Here is a 12,104-nt window from a genome sequence, read left to right on the forward strand (position 1 = left end):
TCTTTCTGGTACGAGACCAATATTCAAAGGTGGAAAATGGAAAGACCTAAGGCTCCAACTGCATTTGTAGTAGAGGATGGCCTTTTTGGGCACCAAAGGAAGGTTAAGCCCTTGGTCCTCCCTTGGTTTGACTTGCATTTAAAGGGAATGTGAAGGGACAGTAATGGGATGGTTTATAGAAGAAGTGGAGAGGGACCTGTTAGGGATCGTACGGGAGGAAATTCTAAAAGGAAACAGTATTTTAAATATAAATATATAAATATACATTTTAAAAAAAGAAATAAAATTTGTAAAAAATAAAAGATATAAGAAATAAAAGAAAAGAAAACTACCAGCTAGTTACAGCTATTGACTCAGAAATCTAATGCGTCACTATCAGGTAATGACAGTCATAGAAATAATAGTTGAAGGACTGAGATGATGATGTTTAAAATAGAAGCTCTTCTCTATCCCAGATATCAGGGTCAGGCACAAACTGCACTATAGGAATCTAAAGCATGGAGGAGTTTACACAGAGCTAGGGTTATAAAACTTGTCCTTCCCGTGTTCTTTAAGTCCCTTTTCTTCTTGTCAAAAAGAATAAAGGCCATGCACTCTCAGGAAAACAACTGTGCCCTTTCCATCCCTTGGCTTTTGGAATAAAGAAATGAATGATATAAACTCTCTGACTTCCAGGAACCATAAGAACAGGTAAGTCCAGATGATTTTGAGAGGCTCCCATGTCCTCATTCCCATATGTGGAAAGCTGAGATGAAGGCTGTCTCTTCAGGGAACCCACTAAACACCTACCCCGGACTCACTGAGCTCTCAAATGGACCAGGTAATTCTTCCTTTTTGATACCAAAACAGAAGGGAAGCTTTCTTTGAACATCTCTGATTTCTTCATCCTCTTTGTTCTCCCTTCAAAAATGTCTGTTTATTCTGAATTAAAGGCCAATTAGTAAGCTCTAGGGGTACTGAAGAAATATCTGAGAGGCAGATGCTAACAGGACAACACTTGTGACCTCACAAAAGTAGCTAGGGCTCTCTAGGTTACAAGAGACTTTTCAGAGAGGGCCTAATGATAATGTCTCTTAGAACGCCCATGGCCTACATGCTGAACAGCTTTCCTTACATTGACCAGTTTCAAGAGTGCCTTTTCCAGGAGAGTCTCTTGTGTCACAGTGGAAACATTTACGTACTCCATCTCTCTATAAAGTTAGATACTTCTCTTTTCTTCATTAGTGGTTACATGCTCTGAATGGTGAAAGTTAGTCAGGGGCATGTCACGGGTAGAAAAGATTTAGGAAGATGGAGTGGAGATGATTCTTCTAGATAATATTTATACTCCCAGGATTATTCCTGTGACATACAGTACAATTTTCTAGGTTTTCTCTGTTTCGCAACGGGCAGTATTTTCCCTATAGACCTTTAATTTATTGAATATTGTATTACAATTGTGATCATATTCTAGTTTTCTTCTCTTGCTTAGTGATGAAAAAAGTGATACCCAGTACTGTATTAGAACAAACATTATATAGTACACCTAAAGAAAACAAATTGCTCCCAAGGTCAACGTAACTTCATAAGTAAGCAATTTGAATTCACAGAGAAATGGTAAAGTATTGTATTATTTATCCTTAAAAGGATACTTGTAAGAATCTTTTAGAAACAGAAATCTAAACATCTGTATAAAAATGTTATATCTGCTTTAAATGATCAGAATGCACATCTGTGATTGGCAAACCTTATTAAATCCTATCAGGAAGCTGAGGGTAAAACTGGTTCAGAAAGCAGTCATCAACAGTCCAGCATTTGTGACAGTCACACCATTAGCCTGTGCCGCCATAGTTCTTGATCCCTGACCTTAAAAGATCCCAGCCTTTCCGAACTGCAAATTGTTCCATACATTGTTTTTTATATCAGAGTCAGTAGGGAAATGATCTTAGCCAGCTTCACAAACAATTTTATTTTTCCAAAAGCTTTTAATGGGTTGTGGTCCTCGCTAATCATTCTACATTTCCTCGGGCAATGATAGAAGCAATGATCTACCCCAGAGGCAATTGCTAAAAGACCTGTATCACTCTTATTGCAAATGCCAATGGCACTGCCCTCTGAGTGGTAGAAAGCTCCATGAGGATTTTCATGCACTTCTTAGATTAAGAGAGGATGAGTGCAATAACTGAGCACCATTCTGCCTGAAATCCTCGTGGGGTTCATGACTCACCAAGGTCCAACGAGACTGTGCTGAAGAGTGGGCCATACCCCAGGATTTCTACAGCTCTGTGCCATTCCTCCTTCACAGGCCTTGGCAATACTCCATTTCAGAACCAAATTTGAACTATGCTTTTACCCTAGATATAATTTCAAATACTATACTAATTAGGGAGAGTGTGCAGCCTTACATTGTCCTTGACTTTAATGGAATTGCTTTACATTTCTTTCCATTTAGGTTGATGCTGGGTACCGGCCTGCTGTCCATTGCCTCTATTATGTTTCTGCATAGGACTCGTATCCCTGATTGCTCTCACCCTTTTAACATGAAGGTGGGTTGGAATATTTTTGCAAGCTTTTTAAATATCTAATGAGATTATCATGTGATTTTTCTCTTTCAGTTTCATTATATAGTGAATTATATTGATGGATTTTCAGAAATTGAAACATCTCTGCCTCCCCCTAGAAATTAATAATTACACAGCATAACCTACAGAAAGGATCTCACATTCACATGCATACTCCAATAGCTCCCCAAAAACACAAAAAAATACAAACAAAAAAAATCATGCACCCTACTGAACAGATGTAATACTCACATACATACTCAAACATCCTAATCGAAAACACAAAAACCAAAAAAACATGCAAGCAAAAAAAAAAAAAAAAAAAAAAAAAAAACCCCTGCTCCCGCAACATCTCATTAATACCTTTAAGCATTAATGTCCTCTACTCAACAGTAAAAGGACACAGGCTAACACAATGGATTTAAAATCAGGATCTATCCTTCTGTTGCACTCAAGAAACACAATCCAGCAACCAAGATAGACACAACCTCAGACCAAGGGGTTGGAAAAGATTTCCAACCTAATGGACACAAGAAACAAGATGGTGTAGCCATTCTAACATCCAGCAAATCAGACTTTCTACCAAAAGTAATCAAAAGAGACGGGGAATGATACTTCATATGCATCAGAGGAAAAATCCACCAAAATGACATCTCAATTCTGGATGTCTATAGGCCAAAGACAAAAAGCAGAAATATTGGTGAGAGAAATATTGCTAAAGCGTAAATATCACATCGAACCTCACACATTAATAGTGGGTGACATCAATGTCCCATCTCACCAAAGGCAGGCCATTGAGACAGAAATTAAAAAAATAAATAAATAAATGATTTAACAAACACGGGGTTCAATAAAATTGACCTCACTGATATCTACAGAATAGTTCACACAAACACAAAAGTACACACTCTCTTTTCAGTACCTCATGGAACCTTATCCTAAAATGAACATGTTCTCCCACTCTAAAGAAGCCACAAGGATACAGAAATACTGCACTAACCATTGGATCTTCTCAGATCACCATGGATTAAAACTGGACTTCAACAATAAGAAAAAGTGTATAAACTCATTGAAATTCAATAGCTGGCAACTTAAGATCCACCAGTTCACGGAAGAGATGAAAAACAAAAAGTGCTCCTAGAATTTAATGAAAATGAAGGCACAACTTCTCCAAACTTACCTGCATATGCAGCACAGGGTGCTTTTATAAAGAAACCGGAGAGACACCACACTAGCAACTTCCCAGCACACCCTAGATCTCTAAAATAAAAAGAAGCAAATACATATTAAAGGAGGAGACAGCAAGAAATGATCAGACTCAGGGTGAGAGTGATCCATCAGAAACAAAGAGAATACAAAGATCAAAAAAACAAAAAAAAAAAAAAAACAAAAAAAAACAAAAAAACAAGAGCTGGTTCCTTGGGAACATCAATCCGACAGACAAATCCTCAGACAGATAATGTAATAGGAGGAGAGAGCATCCAAATAACAAATTCAGAAATGAACAGGGAGCCGTATCAATGTACAATGATGAAAGTCACATAATCATTAGTTCTCACTTTAAAGTGGATGATTGTGTAGACTGATTGCACTGACCACAGGTAAATTTAGGTAAGATAAACTCTGTAAATAGCTCTACAACACCTAATGAGACACAAACAGTAATTAAGTTTCCCTACTGAAAGAGCCCAAGGGCCAGATTGTTTGAGTGCAGACCCCTACCAGGTTTTCAAAGAATTCTCAACCTACCAAAAAAACAGAAACAGGAGGAAAACGCCAAAATGATTCCATGACACCAGTGTCGCCCTGACACATAAATCACAAACGACACAACAAAGAAAGAATTTCAGAAGAATTTCCCTTACCAACATTGGTGGAAAAAATACTAGGTAAAATGCTCGAAAATAAAATCCAAGGGCATATCAAAACCGCCATTCAGTGCCATTATGTAGGCTACCTCCTGAGGCTGCAGGAGTGGATCAATCTATGAAAACCCATCAAAGTGATCCACTATATAAGCAAACTGAACTGAAAAAAAATATTCTGCCCTCAGCATTTCACATTAACGTGCGAGCTCCACCTGGAGTTAACTTTGTGGATGTTGCATACCATGCAGTATATATATATACACATATATATTTATATTGTATATAAATACATATATATATACACATATGTAAAATATTATTATAATAAATTAATATATTAAAGTGATATGTACAATCATTATAATAATATAATTAATAATATACTATATTAACATATTAAAGAATATTATTAAAATAAATAATATAGTCATATTTTATTAATACATTATATTATTATATATTTATATCATAATAAAATATAATTGATACTAATATATTATGTTAGTATATTAAATTATTATATAGTAATAAACTATACCTCTCTTACCCTCTTCTGACTCTCTACCTAACCACACCCTCAGTACTCCAGTATCAACTTTCCCCTCTGGCTCACTGTCATAGGCTTTAACATTTAAAGAACAGTTAAAAGGGACAGAAGGTTCATATGCGATCTCCTTAATCCATGAAAGAGGACTAGTCAGGGGCAACCTCCTTTGAGGAAGCAGATAAATATCAGGATACAAATAACATTTGCTGGGGGAAGATCAAATTCGAATAATGACTTTGCATATCTATCCAGTGTATTCTGAGAAAATGGGGAATATTCTTCCTAAAGACCCAGCTATACTACTCCTGGCCTTATATCTGAAAAAACCTCTGCCATACCGCAAGGACATGTGCTCCATAACATTCTAACTGCTTTCTTCATAATGAGCAGAAAATAGAAATAACCCAGAAGCCCCTCAACCAAAGAATGGCTACAGAAAATGTGGTTCATTTACACTATGGAATACTACACAGTTATGAAAAATAAGGACATTGTGAAGATGCAGTGGAGTAGATGGAATGAGAAAGTATTGTTCTGAATGAGGTAACTGAGTCCCAAAATAACATGTACATACTCACTTAAAAGAGGGTATTAGCCATAAAGTACAGAATTCAAACACTAAGATCTAAGGAACCAAAGAGGCTAAACAAGAAGAAAGACCCAAAAAAAATTATTGAATTTCACTCAGAAGGAGGAATAAAATAATGAGAGGAGGCAGATGGAAGGAAAGGAATGGGTGGCTGAGGGGATGGGACGGGAAATGGGGTTTGAGAATCATTTCTTGAGAGAGACGAGCAAGAGGGACAGAGGGCCAAGAGAATAAAGAGAAATCAGTGACTGTCCAGGGTGGGTGCTATCTCTAAGATTTGCTTGCAATCTGGGATTGGTGAGGCTACCCTAGCGTGTATGAGGGTGACTTTAGTTGAGACTCGGAGCAGTGGGGATACAAATACTGAAATGGTCACTTTCCATAGCCACAGAGGACCAAAAGTGGAAGGATAAGGACACAAAGCCACCCCGAAAATTTTGACACAGAAATTGCCCTCTCTATAAAAGACACAGGTACAGAGATGGAAGAGAAATGAGGGAATGGACAAAGGATAAGTAGCCGGATGTGAGACTTATCCTACGGGCAAACCTCAAACACTGACATGTTTGCAGACGGGAGGATAGCATTATTGTTCTCTGCAAGGCTCCACCGAGCAGCCGACTGACACAGAAGCAGAGGTGCACGGCCAAAGATCGGATAGAGCTCAAAGAGTCTAACCAAAGAGCTGAGGAAAGGACTGAAAGAGGCAGAGGAGCACAGTGGTCTTCACGAGGGTTCACTAAACCTGTCGCCTGTCTTTGGATCCTGTTCTCCTACTCGAGCTTCGTTTTCAGGACCTGGTGGGAGATGATGAATCTAACCCTGCAAAGACTTGATGTGCCAGGGGAGAGGGTGCACCCATTAGGGCACTCCACTCGCTCAGAGAAGATGGGGAGAGGATAGAAAGAGGGACTGTAAATGGTGGGAGCCTGGAGGAGTGTGGTGACAGTGCAGCATTCAGAATGTTACCTGGTGAATATATACAACCATTCTTGCAAGGGGCACAGGCATGACATCACGGGGATGGTGGCGTGACATCATGGGTGTGGCTCATGACATCGTGTAGGTGGGGCATGACATCATGGGAGTGGGGCATATCCTCATGGGGATGGGGTCATGATATCATGAAGCTTCATGGAAAATAGTTGAAACTAGAAAAAAAAAAACAAAAACAAAAACAAAAACAAAAACAAAAAAAAAAAAAAACAGCCCGAGAGCGAGCTGAGACCTAGAGACACAAACATGGCGCGTGTTTACCTATTGATGGTTTCAGGTGTGAGGCAAATCATATTCTATCTACAATCCACAAATGGAGAGAGGACAAAGGAAAGGAGAAGGCCGGTGAGAGGGAAAGCATCAACCTCTCTGAAAGGAAAACTGTAACAGATTCTGTGATTGAAGTGCGGACGACTGAGACAGGAGCTGAAGGTTGGTGGGGAAGATGGAGGAATAGCGCTGTGCAGAGAGAACCGGCCAGAATTAGGGGACATATGGGTTAATGCAGAAACTCAATGGATGCACTTGTTAGTTCATGGCGTCTAGAGAACAACCTCCCGAGTATTTAATCTGATAGAGAACGCAGAGTCCGAACCTTCAATCTTTTGAAATCAAGCAAGTGGAACCTCAGGTTTTGGGATGGGGCACATTCAGTGGAGTCGGTTTCTGAGGAGGTCAAATGGAGATCCCTGAATAACAGACCGATGCTGGGACAGAGATTATAAAAGCTCAAGCAAATGAGCCCTTCTGGTACCTTAAGCCTCCATCGATGTAAATCCACCCGAAAACCCCTTCCCGCTCTTCAAGGTTTGTGTAGCCCTTGTTCAACCTGAGTAAAATATATGCACACAGCGCGTCCCTGAATACCTTCTAACAGAGTTGTGACACTGAATACCTTGGAGCAACCCCCAACTCACTTGCAGGCAGACCAAGATTCTGTTGACCGACTAGTTCCTGGGGCCACTTCATCCTTTTGCACCTGGACAGTCTAAGAAGCATACATCAGAGATGTCTGTGTGTGTGTGTGTGTGTGTGTGTGTGTCTATTTGTCTGTGTGTGTGTCTGTGTATCTGTGTGTCTGTCTGTGTATCTATGTGTCTGTCTGTGTGTCTGTGTGTGTGTATTTTTATGTGTGTGAGTGTTTGTGTGTGTTTGCATCTGTGTGTGTTTATCTCTGTGTACGTGTGTGTATGTGTGTTTATGTGTGTGTATGTGTGTTCCTGTGTTGTGTCTCTCTGTGTGTATTTTTATGCGTGTGAGTGTTTGTATGTGTGTATGTCCCTGTGTGTGTATGTGTGTGTATGTGTGTTTATGTGTGTGTATGTGTGTGTATCTGTGTGTGTGTATCTGTCTGTTTGTCTGTCTGTGTCTCTCTTGGTGTGTCTGTGTGTATGTGTGTGTGTCTGTGTGTCTGTGTGTGTGTGGATATGTGTGTTTATGTGTGTGTGTGTGTATGTGTGTGTGTGTGTGTGTTAGTCATGCACAAGCTAACCATCCTCACACAGACTGTCTGGTTTGCTTTTCTTTTTGGAAAGTTGGCAAATCTTTCTCCTGTCCTAAGAAAAGTCCACCCTGATTCTCAAATCTCTCTGTGAAGTCATGACAGGTTGAGTGATTTTCAAGTATGAGGAGTCTGTCCTAGTGAAAATAGCTTTCATGGGTAAAATAACCCTTGAAAAACATGTCTCAAAATTTACTTTACTTAGTCTGTGATCCCTTGAGGGGATTATTCTATTATTATTATTATTATTATTATTATTATTATTATTATTATTATTAAAATGATCATATTATTATTATTATTATTATTACTATTCCAGGATTATTACATTATTTTATTGTCTGTGCTGTTACCAGTGTGCTAATGTTCACTGATGGCAGGAAGATTATTTTCCATGTGTGTCCCATTCGACGGCCATGTTTTAGTTCTTGAAACTGAAAGTTTCATTTACATGTTCCCAAGAGCAAATACATGCAAGTACAGAAAGTTCCTTGGTCTTCTACATGAGAGTGACACCCTCACATAGTCTTCTGATCTATTTGAGGAACAGAATTTAGATAGGCAATGAGAAGGTTGGTGACCAAAGACCCAAGTTATGGAGAAATAAGACAGTTTTCACAATATTACAGGTTTTGGGGGTTGGTAGACATTACATAACCATCTTTTCATTCATAGCAGGAAGAGTCAAAATTATTAAAATATTGTAGGCAGAAAATTTTAACAACATATTAATGCTGGCTAATTTAAATTCCTGTATTTTTTTCTCTGGAACATTATATATTCTCTTTCAGGTTCTTCTTGAAATTATTTGAAGATGTGAAAACCGGTATGTGTTTATCTGTACACATTCATAGAGCATGGCCGTCACTCTAGTGAAGGACAGACTGCACGACTGTCAAGAGACAGACTGACTTTCTTGCCAAAGGAATAAATCTTCATGTTCACGGAGGCAGTTTCGATCTTAGGTGCAGATGTTTAAAATCCCCTGAATGCTTCCTACAGCTACCGTTTCCAATATGTGGTTATAACCTCGGATGTGGTTTGTACTTTGAATTTTTTTTTAAAAACTACAAGAAAGTTTCGATTGCATATACTATTTGGAGATGTTGTCTTTTATCTTTTCTATCGATGTACTCTGGGTTGTAGACCGTTAGGCATTTTATGATCTATCTCTCACAGCAGGGGCTGCCGATGAGTTGAGTCTTCATCAGGAATAAAGGAAAGAAGACAGGTAAGGTAATAGAGAACTCCCTGATGTATTTATCCCCTGTGAATCTGAGATGGCTGTTGTCATCAACCCGTATATATAAACTTTAACTTTACAACAAAGTACACTCACATGAGTTTAAACCTTTGTACTTTTCATTGTGTAAATATTTGCAATAAAGAGAGTTTTCAAAGTAATAAAGTTGTGTGATGTGTGTAACACTTTTAATAGATTCTCTTGTATAACTTAAAAGAATATATAAATGGTTTTCCTTCATGTTGAATATAATGTAGACAGTGTCTCTTCTAACAATATATGTTGTAATTTTGGCCTCTATAAAATTAAATATGTTCATGTCTTGCCTAAACTTCCACCACAAGTACTTATGGAATACTTCCTATACTTGCTTAGTGTTTTTTCCTAAATATTGACTTTAAAATGCATTCAGCAGAATAGATATTGAGGCGGATCGAGGGAGGGAGGAAACTGAATAGAAGGGGAGGTAGAGAAGGGAGTATGTTGGAGGAATTAAGTATAGTGAGTTTGGAAGAATTAGGTATAGTGATTGCAGGGAAAAGGGAATGGAAATCACAAGTGTGGGGTGCACATCTCTAGAAATTGCCAGAAAATGGTAAAAGGCGAATCCCCAGGGTGTCTATTGGGGTGACTCTAGCAATAGAGATACAGAACCTTAATTTGCCATTTCTGTAGCCAGGCATGACTCCCAATGATGTGACACGGAAGAAAACACACCCACAAAATGTTCAAACCAAAATGAACACAGCCTACAAGATCTTCTGAGACAAATATAGATACAACAGACAAGGAAGGAACGTCCAACCAATGGTTAGCATAGATTGAGAACTACCTCGTGGTCAAGCACCGATCCCTGACACTATTAAAGATACTCTATCGTGATTGTAGACAGATTCCTAGCATAACTGTCCTCTGAGAGACTCCACCCAACAGCTGAGAGAAACAAGTGTAAAGATTCATGACCAAACACTAGCTGGAGCTTGGGGAATCTTAAAAAAAAAAAACAAAGAAAAACAGGTGAAGAATTGAGGCCCAGATGATATGAGGGACTCCACAGGAAGAACAATAGAGTCAACTCACAGTGATTCTTGTGATCTGCCAAAGACTGAACCACCAATCAGAGAGTGAAAGTGGACAGAACCTGAGCCCCCAGGACATAGGTAGCAAGTGTGTAGCTTTGTCTTTTTACAGGTGCCATCGAAAATGAGTGTTGCCATCCCATGAAGACGGAGCACCGATTTTTGGATGTAAAGTGAGTAAGTAAATAAATGAATTTTAAAAAACAGATATCCCATCAACAGACAATATGTTTTGGGAAATTCCAATTCTAGTTGTTAGGTATCCGCATGAAGACAAAGACTGTGGAGTGCCTATGTCCTTAGAGGCCATAATCCTTTTCATTCTATTCTTCCATCAGAATCCCCAAGCTCCAACTGTGGTTTGACTAATGGGTTTTTGCATCTGTCTGAGTGAGCAGATTTGTGGAGTCTCTGAGACTAGACTCCTGTCTGCAAGCACAGCAGAGTGTCATTAACAGTGTCAGGGATTGGTGCTCATCCATTGGGGACTTCTCAATCTGTACTAACCATTGGATGACCATTCCTCACTCTCTGCTCTATGCACGGACCCTGCATTTCCTGTGGTCAGAATACATTTTGGGTCAAAAGTTAGTGTCTCTATCACTCCATTTTGGTTGCTCTCTGGCTACAGGAGGAGGGCTCTTCAGGTGGATATCACTGAGGCTGTGAGTCTCAAGTAAGGAAAAACCCATTGATTCATGGGCAACATTCTTACCCCAGGTCTAGGCCTCTTTCTGTATATGACCTCAACCTCCCCACCCCTATTCATCTAGACTGATGTGTCTGGACTCAGTGGCAGAGGATGTGACTAGCATCACAGAGACTGGACATGCATCATGAAAGAATAACCCTGTGGGGTCTGAAACTCCTTAGAGGAGAAAGGGCTGGGAGAAAGATTGTGAGAAGTGTGAACTAGAGGGGGGCAGAGTGCAGTATGTAAAGTGCATAAATAAACAAATAACTATATAAATAACTAGGTCTACTTGAAGGAAGGATGCAGTTGTGTGTGTGTGTGTGTGTGTGAATGTGTTGTCTGTGTGAGAATATATATATATATATATATATATATATATATATATGAAGGTAAGAAGCAATTCTGTGAATTTAATATTAAATTATCACATTTGAGACAACAGTGGTCTATGCAGAAGACAGGCAGCTTAGCACTATATTTACAAAAAAAATGGCGTTTGCTGAATATGAAGAAATGATTCGGTGATTAATAGCACTATCTGTACTTGCAGAGGACCCAGGGCCAATCCCCAGCTCCCATGTTACAGCTTACAGGTGGCTGTAATTTCAGCATCACGGAATCTCACATGCTCTTCAACCTCCTGGGCAGAAGGCATGCATGTGTCTCACATGTAGACAAGCAGGTAATACAATTACATAAGTACAACAAAAATACTAAGCTGTTCCTTGTTGAAATCATTTGATTTACGTGAATATTCAAAGTGATAATCACAGTCAAATAAACATTGTATTGATCCATAATAATCAAAGCCAGAAAAAGTTAGCAATCACCTGAGTCACTTTAAATCTATTTTTTTAAAAAATTGTAATAAAAATTTGCAGTAATAAAATTTAAGTTTTATTAATATACATATAATATACCTTAGTATACTCATACATAGCTGAAAAATTATACTTTCCACATATTTGTTTAACTTTTATAAAGTTTACAGTTTGTGGTTAGTTTTTGTTGGATATTGTAGGTGTTTATTTTCAGGTATTAGCTCAT

General features: G+C 38.7%; 1 long non-coding RNA gene across 1 annotated transcript in view; it reads right to left on the reverse strand.

Moving 5' to 3' along the window:
- Nucleotides 1-984, reverse strand: part of LOC134484364 (uncharacterized) — a 37,295-nt gene extending 36,311 nt beyond the window's left edge. The window contains exon 1 of the long non-coding RNA XR_015647306.1: nt 790-984. This is a non-coding gene — a long non-coding RNA (uncharacterized LOC134484364). The remainder of the gene's footprint in view (nt 1-789) is intronic.
- Nucleotides 985-12,104: the final 11,120 nt, after the last annotated feature.

The sequence above is a fragment of the Rattus norvegicus genome, chromosome Y (assembly GCF_021556685.1).
Source record: "Rattus norvegicus strain SHRSP/BbbUtx chromosome Y, alternate assembly SHRSP_T2T, whole genome shotgun sequence".
Lineage (NCBI taxonomy): Eukaryota > Metazoa > Chordata > Mammalia > Rodentia > Muridae > Rattus > Rattus norvegicus.